Here is a 10,821-nt window from a genome sequence, read left to right as displayed (position 1 = left end):
CAAAATTCGACATATAAGTGATATACAATATTTGTCTTTCTCTATCTCACTTAGCTTAATGCCTTCAAGGTCCATCCATCTTGTTGCAAATGGTAGGATTTCCTTCCTTCTCAAGGCTGACTAATATTCCATTGTATATGTGTATATACCACATCTTCTTTATCCACTCATCCACGAGTGGATACTTAGGCTGTTTCCATATCTTGGCTATTATGAATAATGCTGCAATAATATGGGAGTGTAGATATCTCTTTGATGTCCTGTTTTCATTTCCTTTGGATGTATACCCAGAAGTGGTACTGCTGGATCATATGGTAGTTCTATTTTTAATTTTTTGAGTAACCTCCATGCTGTTTTCCTTAGTGGCTGCACCAATTTACATCCCCATCAACAATGGACAAGAGTTCCCTTTTTTCCACATCCACACCAACATTCGTTATCTCATGTTTTTTTGATAATAGCCATTCTAAGAGGTGTGAGGTGATATCTCATTATGGTTTTGATTTGCATTTTCCTAATGATGAGTGATGTTGAGCATCTTTCCATATATCTGTTGGCCATTTGTATATCTTCTTTGGAAAAATGTCTATTCATTTCCTCTGCCCATTTTTAAGTTGGATTGTTTTTTTTTTTCTCCTATTGAGTTGTATGAGTTCCTCATGGATTTTAGATATTAACTCTTCATCAGATATATGATCTGCAAATACTTTTTCCCATTCCGTAGATTCCCTTTTCATTTTGTTGACTGTTTCTTTTGCTGGGTGGAAGCTTTTTAGTTTGATGTAATCCCACTTATTTATTTTTGGTTTCGTTGCTTGCGCTTTTGGTGTCATATCCAAAAAATCATTTCCAAGACCAATGTCAAGGAGGTTTTTTCCTGTTTCTCTAGGAGTTTTATAGTTTCAAGTCTTATGTTTAAGTCTTTAATCCATTTTGAGTTAATTTTTGTGAGTGGTATAAGATAGGGGTCCAATTTCATTCTTCTGTATATGATTTTCCAGTTTTCCCAGTACCATTTATTGAAGAGAGACTCTCCTTTCCCCACTGAGTATTCTTGGCTCCCTTGTCAAATATTAGTTGATTGTATATGCAAGGGTTCATTTCTGGGCTCTTGATTCTGTTGCATTGGTCTATGTGTCTATTTTTATGCCAGTACCATACTCCTTTGATTAATGTAGCTTTGTAGTATAGTTTGAAATCAGGAAGTATGATGCCCTCAGCTTTGTTTTTTCTCAGGATTGCTTTGGCTATTCAGGGTCTTTTGTGGTTCCATAGGAATTTTAGGATTATTTTTTCTATTTCTGTGAAAAATGACACTGGAATTTTGATCGAGATTGCATTCAATATATATAGATGGCTTAGGGTAGTATGAACATTTTAACACTATTAACTCTTCCAACTCATAAACACAGGATATCTTTGCATTTATTGTGTCTTCTTTGATTTCTTTCATCAAAATCTTATAGTTTCCAGTTTACAGAACTTGTACTTGCTTGGTTAAATTTGTTCCTAAGTAGTTTATTGTTTTTGATGCTACTGTGAATGGAACTGTTTTCTTTATTTCTTTCTCAGATGTTTTGTCATTAGCTTATAGAAATGCAACTGATTTCTGTATGTTGATTTTGTATCCTGCAACTTTACTGTATTTGTTGATTAGTCTAACAGTTTTTTGGTGGAGTCTTTAGGATTTTCTATATATAAGATCATATTATCTGTAAACAAAGACAGTTTTACTTGTTCCTTTCTGATTTGGAAGCTTTCTATTTCTTTTTCTTGCCTAATTGCTCTGAGTAGGACTTCTAGAATTGTGTTGAACAGGAGTGGTGAGAGTGGGCATCCTTGTCTTGTTCCTGATCTTAGAGGAAAAGCTTTCAACTTTTCACTGTTGAGTATGATGTTAGCTGAAGGTTTGTCATATATGGCCTTTATTATGTTGAGATATGTTTCTTCTATACTCAATTTGTTGATACCTTTTATCCTGAAAGGATATTGTATTTTGTCAAGTGCTTTTTCTGCCTCAATTGGGATGATCATATGAGTTTCATCTTTCATTCTATTAATGTGGTGTATCACATTTATTGACTTGCTTATGTTGAATCATCCTTGCATCCCAGGGATAAATCCCACATCATCATGGTGTATGATCCTTTTAATGTGCTATTGAATTCAGTTTGCTAATATTTTGTTCAGGATTTTTGCATGTATATTCATCAGAGATATTGGCCTATAATTTCCTTTTCTTGTAGTTTCCTTATTTGGCTTTGGTATCAGGGTAATGCTGGCCTCATAAAATGAGTTTTGGGGTGGCCCACCTTCAATTTTTTGGAAGACTTTGAAAAGGACTGCTAATAAGTCTTCTTTAAATGTTTGGTAGAATTTACCAGGGAAAACATCGGTCCTGGGCTTTTCTTTGTTGGGGGATTTTTGATTACTGATTCAATCTCCTTATTCTTGGTATGTTCCAATTTTCTGTTTATTCATGATTCAGTCTTGGCAAGTTGTATGTTTCTAGGACTTTATCTGTTTCTTCTAGGTTATCCAATTTGTTGTTGCATAATTGTTCATAGTAGTCTCTTATGATCCTTTGTATTTCTGTGGTTTCAGTTATAATGTCTCCTCTTCCATATCTGATTTTATTTATTTGAGTCTTCTTTCTTTTTTCCTTAGTCCAGCTAAAAGTTTGTCAATTTTGTTTTTCTTTTCAAAAAATCAGCTCTTAGTTTCGTTGATCTTTTCTTTTCTTTTCTTTTCTTTTTTTTTGTGGTCTCTATTTCATTAATTTCTGGTCTGATGTTTGTTATTTCCTTCTTTCTGCTAACTTGGGGCTTAGTTTGTTCCTCTTTTTGTAGTTCCTTGAGGTGTAAAGTTAGGTTGCTTTGAGATCTTTCTGTTTTCTTAACATAAATGTTTTTCACTATAAACTTCCCTCTTAGAACTGCTTTTGCTGCATCCAATAAGTTTCAGTATGTTGTTTCCCATTTTCATTTGCTTCAAGATACTTTTTAATTTCCCTTTTGTGTTCTTTTCTTCTTCTTCTTTTTTTTGTAAGGAAGATTAGCCCTGAGCTAACATCTGTCACCAATCTTCCTCTTTTTGGTGAGGAAGACTGGCCCTGGGCTAACATCCGTGCCCATCTTCCTCCACTTTATATGGGATGCCACCACAGCGTGGCTTGACAAGCGCTGTGTCGGTGTGCGCCCAGGATCCGAACCCCGGGCTGCCACAGCAGAGCGTGCGCACTTAACCACTATGCCACTGGGCCAGCCCTCCCTTTTGTTTTCTTTGACCTGTTGGTTATAGGAGTGTGTTAATTTCCATGTATTTATGAATTTTCCAGCTTTCCTCCTATTATTAATTTCTAGTTTCATACTATTGTGGTCTGAAAAGATAGTTGGTATGATTTTAGTCTTCTTAAATTTGCTGAGATTTGTTTTGTAACCTATCATCTGATCCATCCTAGAAAATGTTGTTTGTGCTCTTAAGATGATTGTGTATTCTGATGCCTTTGGACAGAATGTTCCCTATATGTCCATTAGGTCCATTTGGTCATAAAGGATAGTTGCAGTCCAACATGTACTTATGAATTTTCTGTCTGGACAATCTATCTACCGTTGAAAGTGGTGTTTTGAAGTCCCCTACCATTATTGTGTTATTGTGTATTTCTCCCTTCAGATCTGTTAGAATTTGCTTAATATATTTAGGTGCTCCAGTGTTGGGTGCATATATAAGATTGTTATATCATCTTGCTAAATTAATCCCTTTATCATTATGTAACAACCTTCTTTGTCTCTTATTACAGTTTTTGGCTTAAAGTCTATTCTGTTTGATATAAGTACAGCTACCCCTGTTCTCTTTTGGTTTCCACTTGCATGGAATATCTTTTTCCATTCCTTCACTTTGATCCTATGTGTGTTCTTAAGGCTGAAGTGAGTCTGTTATAGGCAGCATATAGTTAAGTCTTTTTTTTTTTTTTAATGCATCCAGGAAGTCTATGCCTTTTGATTGGATAATTTAATCCATTTATGTTTAGAGTAATTATTGATAGTTAAGGACTTACTAATGCCTTCTTATTAATTATTTTCTGGCTGTTTTGTAGTTCCTTTGTTCCTTTCTTTCATTCTTACTGTCTTCCTTTGTGAACTGATGATTTTCCATAGTGGTATGCTTTGATTCTGTTCTCTTTATCTTTTTTGAACTTATTGTAAGTTTTTGCTTGTGATTACCATGAGGCTTACATGAAACATCTTACAGATATAACAGTCTATTTTATGCTGATAACAACTTTGATTGCATACAAAAACTCTACCCTTCTACTCCCCCACCCTTTATGTTTTTGATATTATCATTTATATCTTTTTATATTGTGTATTCATTAATAAATTATTGTAGCTATAGTTATTTTTAATACTCTTGTCCTTTAACATTTATACTAGAGTTAAATGATTAACACACCACCATATTACAGTATTAGGGTATTTGACTATATATTTACCTTACCAATGTATTGTATATTTTCACGTATTCATGTTACTAATTAGTGTCCTATTGCTTCAGCTTAAAGAACTCATTTCAGCATTTCTTGTAAGGCAGGTCTATTGGTGATGAACTCCCTCAGTTTTTGTCTGGGAAAGTCTATTTCTCCTTAATTTCTGAAGGACAACTTTGCTGGATAGAGTACCCTTGATAGGTACTTTTTTCTTTCAGCACTTTGACTATATCATCTAACATTCTCCTGGCCAGTATGGTTTTTGCTGAAAAATCTGCTGATAGCTTTATGGGGGCTCCCTTGTAAGTTACAAGCTTCTTTTCTCTTTCTGCTTTTAAGATTCTCTGTCTTTGATATTTGACAGATTTATTATAATGTGTCTGGGACATGATCTTTCTAAGTTGAGTTTGCTTGGTAATCTAAGAGCTTCATGAACTTGTATATCCAAATCTCTCCCAAGATTTAGAAAATTCTCAGCAATTTTTTAAAATATATGTTTTTTGTCCCCTTCTCCTTCTCTTCTCCTCTGGAACGTGAATAATTTGCAAATTGTCTCTTTTTTGTAGTATCCCATAGATCATGGAGGCTTTTTCACTCTTTTTCATTCTTTTATTGTTGTTTTTGTTTTCCTCTGACTGGATAATATCAAAGTTCTTATCTTCTAACTCACAGAATCTTTCTTCTGCTTGTTCCATTGTGATGTTGATGCTCTCTATTGTATTTTGCATTTCATTTGTTGAATTCTTCATCTCCAGAATTTCTGTTTTAGTCTTTTTAATGATTTGTATCTCTTTGCTAAACTTCTCATTTTTTTCATATATTGTTTTCCTGATTTCTTTAACTTGTCTTTCTGTGTTTTCTTATAGCTCATTGATTCCCTTAAAACAGCAATTTTGAATTTTTTATCAGGTAAACAGCAAATCTTTATGTTTGAGGGATCAGTTCCTGGAAGATTTTTGTGATCCTTTGGTGGCATCATGTTTCCTTGATTTTTCATGTTCCTTGAAGTTTTGCATCGCCATCTTCACATTTGAATAGCACCTCCTCCCATCTTTACTAAGTGCCTTCAGGAGAGAAATAACTACCATCAGCCTTGCTAGAGATTCCGAGCTTTTCTCAGACCTTCTATGGATACACCTGCTCCAGGCTTCTTGCTCCCTCTTGTGGCAGAATTCTTAAGCTTGTGTGCCTTCCCTCAATCCTGTAACACACCAGGTTGAGTGCTGACAGCTTCCCTTTTGTTTTTCCAAAGGTGGCATTAAACCTCAAGTTTCAGCCGGCCTGATGGCATAGTGGTTAAGTTTGTGGTCTCCATTTCGGCAGCCCAGGGTTTGTGGGTTTAAATCCTGGGCGCAGACCTACACACTGCTCATCAAGCCATGCTGTGGTGGCATCCCATATACAAAATAGAAGAGTATTGGCACAGATGTTAGCTCCAGGCCAATCTTCCCCACCAAAAAAAAAAACCAAACCAACAAACTCAAGTTTGTGGTCTCTCTCTGGCCTGCAGATTCTGGCTGGCTTTCTGTGTGTGCTCACTAGCCATAGGCCAAAGCTGGCTCTCACTTCTGTCATCAGAAGTGTGCACAAGAAGCTGGACACATGGTGGGTTTGTGTGTGTGTGTGAGGTGTACTGAGTGCTAGAGGTGCCTGTGGGCCAGTCAGGGGGATCCATTGGGGAGGCATCCCCAGCAGCTCATGGGCTGGCTTCTTGATGGAGTCCACAACACTGTTAGTATGATTTGTGTCCCTTTAATGTCCTTGGAGAATCCTACCTGGTGCTTTCCCAGCCTTTTCCCACTCCCAGTCCTGAAGTTCAGGATTCAGTATTCTGGACTGGCTGAGAGAGAAATGCGCTCCTTTCACAATGTTCAGCACAGTTGGGGAAGCCGAGTGCTCACTTATATGCTCTCACTTTCCCTCGCTGGAGAAATCACAGGCTCAGAAGATCTCTCTTGGCCCTAAGCTGTGCTGTCTTGGGAGAGGGGTGATGCAGGTAAAGTCAAACTGTTCTTCTTACCTTATCCAATGTGTCCTAACTCATATTTTTTTGCTTCAGCATTATCCTGCAAGTTCTTTGCTGGAAACCTGGGCTTCCACAATGGCTCTTTCATCCATAAGTGATTGTCTAAGAAAGTGTTTTACAAGGGGCTCCTGGACTGTGGCTGAGAGGGGCTGGAGTCAGTTCATGGGCCACTACAGGGTCCACAGCTGGGACCAAGGTCTGTGTGCATATTACCCAATGTACAGGTGGGCGGGACTCCTCTCAGGTCCCTCAGCATATGGTGCCTTTTCCCACAGCTCTCACAAAGGCACTTTTGTCCATAGATGGATGCCAGATTATTGTTGGTGGGGGGCACAAACAAGGGACATCTTATTCAGTCATAATGCTGACGTCACTCTACCCCCACTGTGTATCTATATAACTGCCCTTGCCATGCTGTATTATCAGTATCATTAACTGTGAGATCCTTGGTGATTCCCATTTTTGACTCCCTGGGACCTAGCATAGTATCTGGCACACAAGAACTCAAATATTTATTGAAGAAAGAAATGAATGAACTAGGCCTCAGAAGATACTTAGGATTTTAAATAGCATATTTAAGTGAGGAAGGCATTAATTAAAATAAGAGAAACCAAACAAAGATAATAAAGTGAAAATGGCCTTGGTAGGTCTGTGTGCATTAATGAGAAAAGATTAGTGGAGAAGGCAGATCTACTGGATGTGAAATCTTTTTTTTTTTTTTTTAAAGATTTTATTTATTTTTTTTTTCCCCCCAAAGCCCCAGTAGATAGTTGTGTGTCATAGCTGCACATCCTTCTAGTTGCTGTATGTGGGACGCGGCCTCAGCATGGCCAGAGAAGCAGCACGTCGGCGCGAGCCCGGGATCCGAACCCGGGTCGCCAGCAGTGGAGCGCGCTCACTTAACCACCAAGCCACGGGGCCGGCCCTGGATGTGAAATCTTGATTTGATAGCCTGTAAGAAGTCAGTTTAAGTTTTTAACCAGCAAAGCGATGTAATATTTTGTTTAGGGATATTTATTTGGCAGAATACAGAATTTGAATTGGAATGGTCTGTCATACTAGAATCCTCAAAGTCATTCTTGGCTTCCATATGCTTTACTGGTCAATGAAATCCTGCTGATTGTCCTTAGAAATGCCTTTGGAGTGTGAACCATAGCAGTATCTTAGTTCAGAATCTCAATCTCTCTTTCCTGGATTATAGCAATAGCCTCCTAACTCATTTCCTTTTTTTACAGTCTCCTTGCTCCCTACACTCTCTGTGCTCCTAGCAAAGAGATTTTTCTAAAAACAAGTTTAACCTGCCTAAAAAGTTATTTGCCTATCTTTTGCTAGCAAACTCCTTAGCCTATTATACATAGCCCTTCACAACCTAATGCCACCCAACCTCTTTGGATTTCTCTCATACCACTCCTTTTTACATATATTTTGTTTTTTTCAAGTACACCATGCTCTCATGTATATATGTGACTTGTATATACAGTTTCCTTTTTCTGGAAAGTACCTCCACCCTTCCCCATTTAAAAAAACAGTTCAAATATCACCTACTCTATGAAGCCATCCCCTACTCTCCCAGGCAGATTTAAACAGATGGATCATGCCTTAGTCATCTTTGTATTTTTAGAACTTATTGCAGTATTTGGCATAGTACTGGCTTCTACTAGGAACTGAGCTTAAAAAAAAATTATTATAAAAGATGAATATTACTGTTGTATTTTGGGAAAAAATATAAAAATACAGATCGATATAAAGTAAAAACGTAAGTACCATCTACTCACTCCTGCAATATTCAGGTATAATCACTATTAAACTCAATTTTGTGTGTATTACTTTGCACACTTTTTATACATGCATACCCGTGCATATGTGTGTGTAATTTTTTAAAATTCAAGCCTAAGTGTTTTTGAATGACTGAATAAATGAATGAATAAAGGAACTTGAGATGTTATTTTAACAATCCACTCATTAGTTAAAGTCAAGAAAGAGTCTTTATGGGTTAGAAAAGAAACAATAGAATGTGAGCAAATGTTGGAAAAAAAACTACTGCAACTTCATGACTGATTTGCCCATATTGTGCTTACATAGAGTCAAATATAATTTCAAAGCTGCGAACTGTGGATTCATAAGTGGAAATTTTTAATAAGATGCAACAAGGAAGATAATCCTTCCTATATATATCTCTCTGAATACCAGTTTCCATACCTGTACAATAGAAATAATTCCACCTTGCAGGATTTATGAAAGTATTGGAGATAATGTATTAAAATGCTTGGCACATAGTTGAGCAATAAATTACAATTATTATCGTTTGTACTGATCAGTTGAGCAATAAATTACAATTATTATCATTTGTACTCATCAGATGTTTACAATAATGTGAGGCCAAACACTGCAGGTTATCCTATTTATTAATAGCATTATTCCATCAATGTAATCATTCTGGATTTCTTCCACTCTTTAAGTCAGCTTTCAGGAATATCCAGCAATACGAATTTAGGTTTTAAAAATTTGCATAAAATTATAGCCATCCTTTTTGCTTGTCCTACCTCCTGCTGACTCATAGAATCAGCTTTAAAATAGAAAAGCTATATTTATTACGCATAATGCTGCCACAGCAATGGCTAAAAATAACGCCGATATGCTCTTAACAATTAAGGCTGCACACAGACTTTGTTCTAATTGTGAAATAATTCATAAACTAATTTGGATATCTGGGAACTATTAACATGCAATAGGTCTTTCTTTCTACTTTTTTTCTCCCTTACATCCTTTTGTGTACTGATTTTAAAGACAAACTCCAGTGAGGTGATAACAGACCCTATGTGAATGAAAATGGTTTGAAGGAAACCATTATAATGTGGTTTTCTACATGTATAATTTATTAAAATCTTGATTTATAGGAAAGATATGCTAGGAGATATTCAGATCATAAATTTTTTCTCATATTGTTGCAATGAATTGTTATACTTTTGTGATTTTCATGTGTTTATACTTTGTTTCCTCAGTCAGAGCGTAACCTCTTTGGGACAGGAACAATGTCATCCTTTTCGTGCCACTTCCAATGCCTATCACAGTGCTATTTAATTGCTGATGAGTAAATTGTTTTTGAATGTGGTGTTTATAGTATGATCTTATTTCTAGAAATATATTTTACTTATGAGTTCAGAATCATATCTATTCCTCATGCTAAAACGATTACGTGATTGTTCCTATTGTAACTGAAATATTTATCCATTATAATTACAAACGCATGACTGCTTTCTCTTAGGAATATTTTTTCTTTGAGTGATATCTATGTATCTAACTCCATTATTCAGCAGAGAATTATCTTGGTCTCTGACTGCTGCTGCTATATATTGATGCTACCTTTAGCTTTACCAATGTGCAAGTATCAATAAACCAGGATCGTTACTTTCATATGTACATTCCAAAATTTTACATGGTTCCCATCTCCAAACAAAACTGTCCCCTTTGTTGGTAAATGACACTTCTAACAGGTAGTTGCTGTTTTCTATGGGGCCAAATTTGTACATAAATAATTTGTGCAGATACTGATCTTTTCACATTTCCTCTCTCTTTCTCTGTGTGTCTGTCTCTCCCTCCATCCACCCATCTGTCATGATCAATGTACTATGCTAGGTACTATAAGGGATAGAAAAAAGCATAAGACTTAGTCTTGTCCTCAAGTAGCTTACCATCTATTGAGGAAAAAAATATATACACCCAAAAAAAGATTAAAAACCACAGTGGTCTATGATATGTCACAAGTAAATAATACAAGCTTACACACTATAGAAGATACACGGAAGACATTTTGGGCTGGAATGATGTGATGTGTTGACTGAGTCTCAGGGGTAGTTTGATATAATGGGAAAAGCACAAGACAGTGAATAGGAAGACCAGGTTTTCACCTCCACAACTTACTCTTGTAACCTTATGACTTGGGCTGTCTGAACTTAATTTTTCTCATCTGTCAGCTGGGAACTATGATCATGATAGTATCTTCTCTGTCTACTTCTTCAATTTGTGAATCATATAATTAAATAAAATTTTATAAAAATGTTCTGAAAAACGTTAAAGTATGATTCCAACCTAACGGTATGTTGTTTTAATTTTTAATCACCTACCATAGTGTTTATGCTCAAACATCACTAATTTAAGAAATGTTGAAAGTTCAATAGGAAGAGAGGAGCAATGCTGGTATATAATATGTATCTATTTTATTTAATAGGGAGAGGAAATGACAAAAAAAGTAATGACAGGGCTGTGATGCAAATCTAACTTTTTTGCTTGGGGACAATGCACATGGTAC

This window comes from Ceratotherium simum, chromosome 6 (genome assembly GCF_057802395.1).
Source record: "Ceratotherium simum simum isolate JZ-2026a chromosome 6, ASM5780239v1, whole genome shotgun sequence".
Taxonomy (NCBI): domain Eukaryota; kingdom Metazoa; phylum Chordata; class Mammalia; order Perissodactyla; family Rhinocerotidae; genus Ceratotherium; species Ceratotherium simum.
Note: the sequence above shows the minus strand (reverse complement) of the source record.